Raw genomic sequence first — 10,334 nt, 5'->3', positions numbered from 1 at the left:
CTCAAAAAAAGAGGAAAAAAAGAAAAAATAACGTCTTTCCTTTGTGTTGACACAAAAGCGAGTCACTGAGTGAAGGTTACAGAACTGTAAGGGAGCAGGACCCTGGGTTGCTTCCTTATCAGTGATGCTTACTGTATCACCACGACGAATAAGAAGTTATTTGGTGTCCTAAGTGATTCTCCTTTATCCTTCTAACTTCCTTGCAGCTCCTAAAGGCTGATTATCCCTAGCTTGGGAAACTTAAGACCCAGGCATCCAATCCGCTGGATCTACCAGAGAGTGTCTTATATTCAGTCTAACCAGCGAGCACAAAGTTCTTTAGGAGAGAAACCTCAGGCCTTTTACTAACATTATGTAACAGACTACCACCAGGGTCGTGCTAATAGGCTTGAATCAATTAGGAATTAAAATTGAAGCTGAAGATAATTGATTACAATTGTGAAATATTCAAATTTAATTTATCTAAGGTTACAACATGAAACAAATGTCTAATAAACTGTTAACAAAAGAAAATTATTTCAAATAAGGTTTCTATTGATATGCAATTCATGTTTGTAGTCCAGTTCAAAATGCAGATGGTAAGTGCTGAGACTTCTCATTTTACAATGTTATCAATAAAAAATTCATGGCCAGGTATGGTGGCTCACGCTTGTAATCCCAGCACCTAGGGAGGTGGAGGTGGGAGGGTCCTTGAGCTCAGGAGTTTGAGACCTGCCTGGGCAGCAACAAGACCCCATTCTCCACCAAAAGGAAAAAAAAAAAAAAAAAAAAAAGACCAAAAAAAAAGTGTAATAAAAAATTCACAAGGCTGACATATATGTAGATTTCTACTCATGTGGCACCCTGTTGAAAACACTCAGGCATTCAGATTCTGGAGGGAATCAAATGTACAAGAAACATAAACCCTATTACATTGTCACTATAAAAAACTTGGGTTTTAACAAGAATGTTCTCTCATTTTTCAGCAGTGTAATTACCATTTTAATGCATTGGATGAAAGAAATGCTAGTTCCCAAAACTGTTTATTTCATCTTTCAAAATTTCTAGACTGAGAAGATTTTAAGCAAATCCATGGGCCACTATAGTGGAACAAATGATCCTGCTCCTTCATTCCACCTTTTATTAAAAAGCAACAACTTTTAATTAATAATAGCACTGTTAATCTCCAGACCAGAAGATACAGGTTCTTGCTAGGAAGACAAATAAAAATTACTAAAATTGTTATTATGTTTAAATGCAAGTGGCTTAACCTAGCTATTAGGAAGAAAGTGGAAGGAAAATGTTTTCAAATATTTTCCTCAGAAAAGTGGGAAATTTAAGGACAATATATAAATACATACGGCATTTGAATGCTATCTTTCTAGATTATGTCCACCCTACGTTTTTGGAATTAAATTGTCCTTTAGGCCGGGTACGGTGGTGCACACCTGTACTCCCAGCACTTTGGAAGGCCGAGGCAGGTGCATCACAAGGTCGGGAGTTTGAGATCAGCCTGGCCAACATGGTGAAACTCTGTCTCTACTAAAAAACAAACAAACAAAAACAATTTAGCCGGGCATGGTGGCGGGCAACTATAGTCCCAGCTACTTGGGAGGCTGAGGCAGGAGAATAGCTTGAACCCAGGAGGCGGAGGTTGCAGTGAGCCGAGATCTCACCACTACACTCCAGCCTGGGTGAAGAGCGAGACTCCATCTCGAAAAAGAAAATTGTTATTTATTTTGCACTAATAGTAAATGATCACAGGAGGTGTTTGCTTTTTAGGGTCCTTTCTCATGAAAACTTAAAAGTGGCAAATCTATGTTGGTTGTCATAATTTTCTTTTAAATTTTAATAGCCTGTGAAACCCTAAAGCCTGGGAATCATTGCTTTGGAGGTATTGGAAAAGTATCCCTTCGGTTTGAATACATACATGACAGTGGGATTTCCTACTAAAGGAGTTTAGTATAAAAAAGCAATATTTTGGCCGGACGCGGTGGCTCACGCCTATAATCCCAGCACTTTGGGAGGGCAAGGCAGGCGGATCATGAGCTCAGGAGATTGAGACCATCCTGGCTAACACGGTGAAACCCCGTCTCTACTAAAAGTACAAAAAATTAGCCGGGCGTGGTAGTGGGCGCCTGTAGTCCCAGCTACTCCCAAAGCTGAGGCAGGGGAATGGCGCGAACCGGGAGGCAGAGCTTGCAGTGAGCCGAGATTATGCCACCGCACTCCAGCCTGGGTGACAGAGTGAGACTCTGTCTCAAAAAAAAAAAAAGTATTTTGAAAGTAGTCAAGAGTGCAGATTGTGAAGTCAGACTTGCTTGTGTTCAAAATTTCCCTCTGCCATTTATTATCTATGTGACCTTGGAAAAGTTACTTAACCTCTCTGAAGCTCAGTTTCCTTGCCTATAAATTTCAGATAATAAAAACACCTGCTTCACTGGGTTGTTGAAATAATTAATTGAATTAACCCATAAAAAGCACTAAAAATAGCACATAGTAATCCTCTCAGCTGTTATTATAGTGATGAAAAAGTTGTGGTGGTTGTTATTTGAAAACACCTTAGGTGACTGATTCGTTTTTGCTTCTACTGCATGAGGAGAGAATACATAGAGTCATAAGGAAGGTAACTCATTCCAGTTTATTAAAATGCTAAAAGACTAGTTAGTACCTAACATACAAGTGGCAGGGTTAGAATTCAGACTATCTCCAAAGTTCATATATTAAAAAACACACTGTTCACTTTGGGAGGCCGAGGCAGGTGGATGACTTGAGGTCAGTAGTTTGAGACCAGCCTGGCCAACATGGTGAAACCCCATCTCTACTAAAAATACAAAAAAAGGGCTGGGCGCGGTGGCTCACGCCTGTAATCCCAGCACTTTGGGAGGCCGAGGCGGGCGGATCACAAGGTCAGGAGATCGAGACCATCCTGGCTAACACGGTGAAACCCCGTCTCTACTAAAAATACAAAAAATTAGCCAGGTGCGGTGGCGGGCGCCTGTAGTCCCAGCTACTCAGGAGGCTGAGGCAGGAGAATGGCGCGAACCTGGGAGGCGGAGCTTTCAGTGAGCCGAAATTGCGCCACTGCACTCCAGCCTGGGGCACAGAGCAAGACTCCGTCTCAAAAAAAAAAAAAAAAAAAAAATACAAAAAAAGAAAAAATATATTAGCCAGGCATGCTGGCACATGCCTATAGTTCCAGCTACTCAGGAGTCTGAGGCAGGAAAAAACACTGTCTTGGCCAGGCACAGTGGCTTCCAGAACTTTGGGAGGTAGAGATGGGAGGATCACTTGATGCCAGGAGTTCAACACCAGCCTGGTCACCATAGTGAGACCCCATCTCTGTTAAGTAAATAAATAAGAATAAGAACTGAAAATAAAAACCACTGTCTTATCCTGCCTCTAAGATTAAAACAGTCGTACTGAACTTTTGCCTTTGATTAATATTGGTAGTCTAAGTGTAAGTTCCTCTAAGCTGGGCGCACCATGGTCAAGCCATTGTGACATTCCCCCGCGTTGTGATAATGTACTTTGTGATATTCCCCGTTCTTGTGAATGTACTTTGTAACATTCCTCCCCGCCCTTGTGACGATACACCCTCCCCTGCCCTTGTGAATGTACTTTGTAACATTCTTCCCCACCTTGTGACTATAGTCCTCCCTGCCCTTGTGAATGTACTTTGTAACATCCATCCTCTGCCCGCAAAAATTGCTCCTAACTCCACGGCCTATCCCAAACCTGTAAGAACCAATGATAATCCCACCACCCTTTGCTGACTCCTTTCTCGGACTCAACCCACTTGCACCCAAGTGAATAAACAGCCTTGTTACTCACACTGAGGCTGCTCAGGTGGTCTCTTATATAGATGCGCATAACATTTGGTGCCAAAACCCAGGACAGGGGAACTCCTTCAGGAGACTAGTCCCCAGTCCTCATGCTCCCTCTGTGAGGAGATACACCTATGACCTCAGGTCATCAGACCAGCCAGCCCAAAGACCATCTCACCAATTTCAAATCGGTAAGCAGTTTTTCCCACTTGAGTAAGCAGTTTTTTCACTCTCTGCCTAACCTTTCTCGCCTCCCTTCAATCTCTGCCCTTTCAATTTCAGTTTCTCTGCCTTCCTGGTAGAGACAAAAAGGAGACACACTTTATCCGTGCATTCAGAACCTACGACGTCAGTAACAGACTTGGGAAGACAGTCTTCCCTTGGTGTCTGATCACCATGGAGATGCTGCCTTGATCATTCACCCACATTCCCGTGGTAGCAGGTCAATTGCAGGGATGCCTGCTTTGGCTGCTCACCCACGTTACAGTCCAGGACTCAGTCAGAGATGCCTACTGGAAGCCTGGTAGCTGCTACCCCCATTTCTCCGTGTCTCTACCTTCCTCTTTAAACTTACCTTCTCTGCTATGGGCAACCTTCCGCCATCCATTCCTCCCTCTTCCCCTTAGCCTGTATTCTTAAAAACCTAAAACCCCTTCGACTAACACCAGACCTAAAACGTAAACGTCTTATTTTCTTCTGTAATACCGCTTGGCCCCAATACAAACTCGACAATAGTTCCAAGTGGCCAGAGAATGCCACTTTGAATTTTTCTATCTTATAAGACCTAGATAATTTTTGTCGAAAATTGGGCAAATAGTCTGAGGTGCCTTACGTCCAGGCATTTTTTATACTTCACTCCCTCCCTAGTCTCTGCTTCCAGTGTGACTCATCCCAGATTTTCCTTCTTTCTCTCCCATCCGCTCCTTTAGTCTCCACCCCAAGCTCAGAATCCTCCTTTTCCACTGACCCCTCTGATCTCTCTACTCCTCCCCCGCCTGCTCCTCACCAGGCTGAATCGGGTCCCAATTCTTCCTCAGCCTCTGCTCCCCTGCCCTATAACCCTTCTATTACCTCCCCTCCTCACACCGGGTCTGGCTTACAGTTTTGTTCCACGACTAGGTCTCCCCGACCTGCCCAACAATTTCCTCTTAAAGAGGTGACTGGAGCTGAAGGCATAGTCAGGGAACATGTGCCTTTTTCTCTATCAGACCTTTCCCAAATCAGCCAGTGTTTAGGCTCTTTCTCATCAGACCCCACTAAATATATACAGGAATTTCAATATCTAACTCAGTCCTACAATCTAACCTGGAGTGACTTAAATGTCATCCTGACCTCTAACCTCTCTCCAGATAAACAAGAAAGAGTTTATTCTCTAGCCCAGTCCTACCCAGACACCCGCCAGCTTCATGAGCCAGGCCTCCAAGAGGGTCAGTTCCCCGAGAGGATCTCCATTGGCAATACCAGACAGACTCCCCAGGTGTAGCTAAGTGAGATTACATGGTCTCCTGCCTAGTCGAAGGGCTCAAAAAGGCAGCATACAAAGCTGTTAATTATGACAAGCTAAAGGAAACTACCCAAGGTAAATATGAAAACCCAGCCCAGCCCATGGCCTGCTTAGCAGCTACCCTTAGACGCTTTACAGCCCTAGACCCAGAGGGGCCAGAAGGCTGCCTCATCCTTAATATGCATTTTAACACCCAATCCGCTCCTGACATTAGAGAAAAACTCCAAAAGTTGGATTCCAGCCCTTAAACCCCACAACAGGATTTAATCAATCTCGCCTTCAAGGTGTTCTATAACAGAGAAGAAGCCACAAAGTGGCAATGTATTTCTGAGTTACAGCTACTTGCCCCGCTGTAAGATAACCCACAGCTACATCTCCAGCATACAAAACCTTCAGAACATCCAAGCCACAGCTCACAGGGGCTCCTTCAAAACCTCCTCGTGGACCTTGCTTCAAATGCCAAAAGCCTGACCACTGGGCCTCGGAATCCCTGCAGCCCAGGATTCCTCCTAAGCCATGCCCTGTCTGTATGGGCCCCCAGTGGAAGTTGTACTATCCGACTCACATCGCCACTGCTTCTAAAGCTCCTGGAGCTCAAACCCAACGTTCCTTGGCCAACTCCTTCCCAGATCTCCTTGGCTTAGCGGCTGAAGACTGATGCTGCCTGATCGCCTTGTAAGCCCCCTGGACCATCACGGACATGGAGCTTCAGGTAACCTTTACAGTGGAGGGTAAGTCCATCCCCTGTTTAATTGGTACGGGGTCTACCCACTCCACATTGCCTTCTTTTCAAGGCCCTGTTTCCCTTGCCCCTGTAACTGCTGTGGCTATTGACGGCCAGGCTTCTAGACACCTTAAAACTCCCCAACTCTAGTGCCAACTTGGACAACATTGTTTTATGCACTCTTTTAGTTATCCCCACCTGCCCAGTTCCCTTATTAGGCTGAGACTTTTTAACTAAATTATCTGCTTCCCTGACTGTTCCTGGACTACAGCCACACCTCATTGCTGCCCTTTTGCCCAATTCAAGGCCTCTTCTGAATCCTCCTCTCATGTCTCCCTACCTTAATCCACAAGTATGGGATACCTCTACTCCCTTCTTGGCAACTGATCGGGCACCCCTTACCATCCCATTTAAACCTAATCACCTCGCTCAATGCCAGCACCCCATCCCATAACAGGCTTTAAGAGGACTAAAGCCTGTTATCACTCGCCTGTTACAGCATGGCCTTTTAAAGCCTACAAATTCTCCTTACAGACTCCCCTATCCTACCTGTCCAGAAACTGGACAGATCTTACAGGTTGGTTCAGGATCTTCGCCTTATTAAACAAATTGTCTTACCTATCCATCCTGTGGTGCCAAACCCATATACTCTCCTATCCTCAGTACCCTCCTTCACAACTCGTTATTCTATCCTCGACCTCAAAGATGCTTTCTTCACTATTCCTTTGCACCCCTCATCCCAACCTCTTTTTGCTTTCACATAGACTGACCCTGATAGCCACCAATCTCAGCAACTCACCTGGACTCTACTGCCAAGGCTTCACACAGCCCCCATTACGTTAGTCAAGCTCTTTCTCATAATCTACTTTCTTTCCATCTATCTGTTTCTCACCTTGTTCAATATATGGATGACCTTCCCCTCTGCAGCCCCTCTTTTGAAACTTCCCAACAGGATACCCTCCTGCTCCTTCAACATCTATTCTCAAAGGGGTACCACATGTCCCCCTCTAAAGCCCAAATTTGTTCCCCATCCATTACCTATCTCAGCATAGTCCTTCATCAGAACACACGTGCTCTCCCTGCTGTGTCTGGCTAATCTCCGAAACCCCAACCCCTCTACAAAGCAAAAACGCCTTTCCTTCCTAGGCGTGGTTGGATACTTTCACCTTTGGATACCAGGTTTTGCCATCCTAGCTAAACTACTATATAAACTTACAAAGGGAAACGTGACTGACCCCATAGACCCTAAGTCCTTTCCCCACTCTTCTTTTCATTCCTTAAAGACAGCCCTGGAAACAGCCCCCACATTAGCACTCCCTAACTTGTCCCAATCCTACTTCTTACATACCGCTGAAATACAAGGCTGTGGGGTCGGAGTTCTTACACAGGAACCAGGCCCACGACCTGTAGCCTTCCTATCCAAACTTAACCTCACAGTTCTAAGCTGGTCCTCATGTCTACATGTGGCAGCAGCCACCACTTCAATACTTCTAGAGGTCCTCAAGATCACAAACTATGCCCCACTTACTCTCTACAGCTCTCATAACTTTCAGAATCTATTTTCCTCCTCACAGTTGGCGCATATACTTTCTGCCCCCTGACTCCTCCAACTGTACTCACTATTCGTTGAAACTCCCACAATTACCATTGTTCCTGGCACAGACTTCAACCCAGCCTCTCACCTTATACCTAGCACCAAACCTGAATCTCATGACTGTATCTCTCTAATCCATATGGCATCCTCCCCATTTCCCCATATTTCCCTCTTTCCTGTTCCTAATCTAGACCACACTTGGTTTATTGATGGTAGTTCTTCAAGGCCCAATCATCAGTCACCAGCAAGGGCAGGCTATGCTGTAGTGTCTTCCACATCTGTCATTGAAGCTACTGCCCTGCCCCCTTCCACTACCTCTCAACAAGCCAAACTCATTGCTTTAACCCAGGCTTTCACCCTTGCAGAGGGATCATGTGTCAATATCTACACCAATTCCAAATACACCTTCCACATCCTACATCACCATGCTGTTATATGGGCAGAAAGAGGTTTTCTCACTACACAAGGGTCGTCCATCATCAACACTTCCTAAATAAAAATCCTCTTTAAGGCTGCTCTACTGCCCAAGGAAGCCAGAGTCATTCACTGCAAGGGGCATCAGAGGTCACCAGATCCCATTGCTCAAGGCAATGTTCATGCTGATAATGCAGTGAAAGAAGCATCTAGTGTTCCCACATCTGTCCCTCACGGCCAGTTTTTTTTCCATCTCATCTATCACTCCCACCTATTCTCCCACTGAAACTATTACCTATCAATCCCTTCCTACTCAAGGCAAATGGTTCTTGGATCAAGGAAAATTCCTCCCTCCTGCCTCAAAGGCTCACTCTATCTTATCCTTTTATAACCTCTTTCATGTGGGTTACAAGCCAATGGCTCGTATCTTAGAACCTCTCACTTCTTTTCCATCATGGAAATCCATCCTCAAGGAAATTACTTCTCAGTGTTCCATCTGCTACTCTACCACCCCTCAGGGATATCTCAGGCCCCCTCCCTTTCCTATACATCAAGCTCGAGGATTTGCCCCCACCCAAGACTGGCAAATTGACTTTACCCATATGCCCCAAGTCAAAAAACTGAAATACCTTTTCGTCTGGGTAGATACGTTCACTGGATGGGTAGAGGCCTTTCCCACAGGGTCTGAGAAGGCCACCACGGTCATTTCTTCCCCTCTGTCAGACATAATTCCTTGGTTTGGCCTTCCTACCTCTATACACTCTGAAACGGACCAGCCTTCATTAGTCAGGTCACTCAAGCAGTCTCCCAAGGCCTCGGCATCCAGTGGAAACTTCATGCCGCCTACCGTCCTCAATCTTTGGGAAAGGTAGAAAGAATTAATCGTCTTTTAAAAACACACCTTACCAAGCTCAGCCTCCAACTTATAAAAGACTGGACGATACTTTTACCGCCACCCTTAACTCTCTCTTGGAGTGGATAGAAGATCTTCAGTGGCAAGGTGCACTCCCATTCTTCTATCCTGATGAAGTCCTTTTTTTCACTTTTCTGCTCACTCTTATCCTTGCCCGCATTCTCCAGTCACTCTCTACCTCTCCCTAGTTACCGCCAGCATACTATCAATCTCTCCCACTCTCTCCTCACTGCCTCCAATCCTCCTCTAGCAAAGAATTGCTGGCTATGCATTTCCCTTTCTTCCTGCTCTTACACAGCCGTCCCCGCTTTACAGGCTGACTGGGCTACCTCTCCTGTCTCCCTGCACCTCCAAACCTCCTTTAATAGCCCTCATCTTTATTTACTGAGGAACTTCTTTACTTTCTAGACAGATTTGGTGAGAACTCGCCAGACATTTCACACCAACAAGCTGCCACACTTCTCTGCATCTACTTAATGGCACCTCTCCTTATGTCAATTCCACCCCCACCCCCGCAATATTTGGACCCACACAAACAACTATCCCTGTTGCTGCTCCCTTACGCATCTCACAACAACAACCTACTGGAATCCCTTTAGTCAACCTTCCACCGTCCAGATGTTCTTTTACTCTTTATCTCCAGAACCCAGCCACACACATTACCAAACAGATGGGAGCATTCCAGCTTCGCATTGCTGATAAGCTCTCTATCATTACTGGCAAACTAAAAAACATTGGCAGTCACTATTGTTTAGGAAGACACCTACCCTGCATCTCACTCCATCCTTGGCTACCCTCCACCTGTTTGTCTGACTCTCCTCCTGGCCCCTCCTCTTGCTTGTTTATCCCCAGCCCCATGAATGGCAGTGAAAGGTTACTTGTATGTGCTTTCTCATACACCATGAGAACCGAACCTCTCTCTGCACAGTTGTACCATCGATCCCCATTACAGCCTCTAACAGCTGCTGCCCTTGCTGGACCTCTAGGATTTTGGGTGCAGGACTCCCCTTTCAGTACACCCTCTCACCTTTTCACTTTACATCTCCAGTTCTACCTGACACAAGGTCTCTTCTTTTTATGTTGCTCTTCCACCTTCATGTGCCTATCTGCCAACTGGACAGGCACATTACTCTAGTCCTCCTTACCCCCAAAATCCAGTTTGCAGATGGGAACGAACAACTGCCTGTCCCCCTCATGACACCAACACGACAAAAAAGAGTCATCCCACTAATCCCTTTACTTGTGGGTCTAGGACTTTCTGCCTCCACTATTGCACTTGGAAGTGGAATAGCAGGTATCTCAACCTCTGTCACAACATTCCGCAGCCTCTCTAATGACTTCTCTGCTAGCATTAGAGATATATCACAAACTTTAACTGT

The 10,334-nt window shown here is 45.4% G+C and overlaps 1 long non-coding RNA gene across 1 annotated transcript in view; it reads left to right on the top strand.

Annotated features, from left to right (window-relative positions):
- Window positions 1-3,864: 3,864 nt before the first annotated feature.
- LOC105484757 (uncharacterized) overlaps window positions 3,865-10,334 on the top strand; it is an 18,783-nt gene continuing 12,313 nt past the window's right edge. The window contains exons 1-2 of the long non-coding RNA XR_011612851.1: window positions 3,865-3,997; window positions 5,940-6,041. This is a non-coding gene — a long non-coding RNA (uncharacterized lncRNA). The remainder of the gene's footprint in view (window positions 3,998-5,939; window positions 6,042-10,334) is intronic.

The sequence above is a fragment of the Macaca nemestrina genome, chromosome 1, assembly GCF_043159975.1.
Source record: "Macaca nemestrina isolate mMacNem1 chromosome 1, mMacNem.hap1, whole genome shotgun sequence".
Taxonomy (NCBI): domain Eukaryota; kingdom Metazoa; phylum Chordata; class Mammalia; order Primates; family Cercopithecidae; genus Macaca; species Macaca nemestrina.
This window is presented reverse-complemented; position numbering and strand designations above follow the sequence as displayed.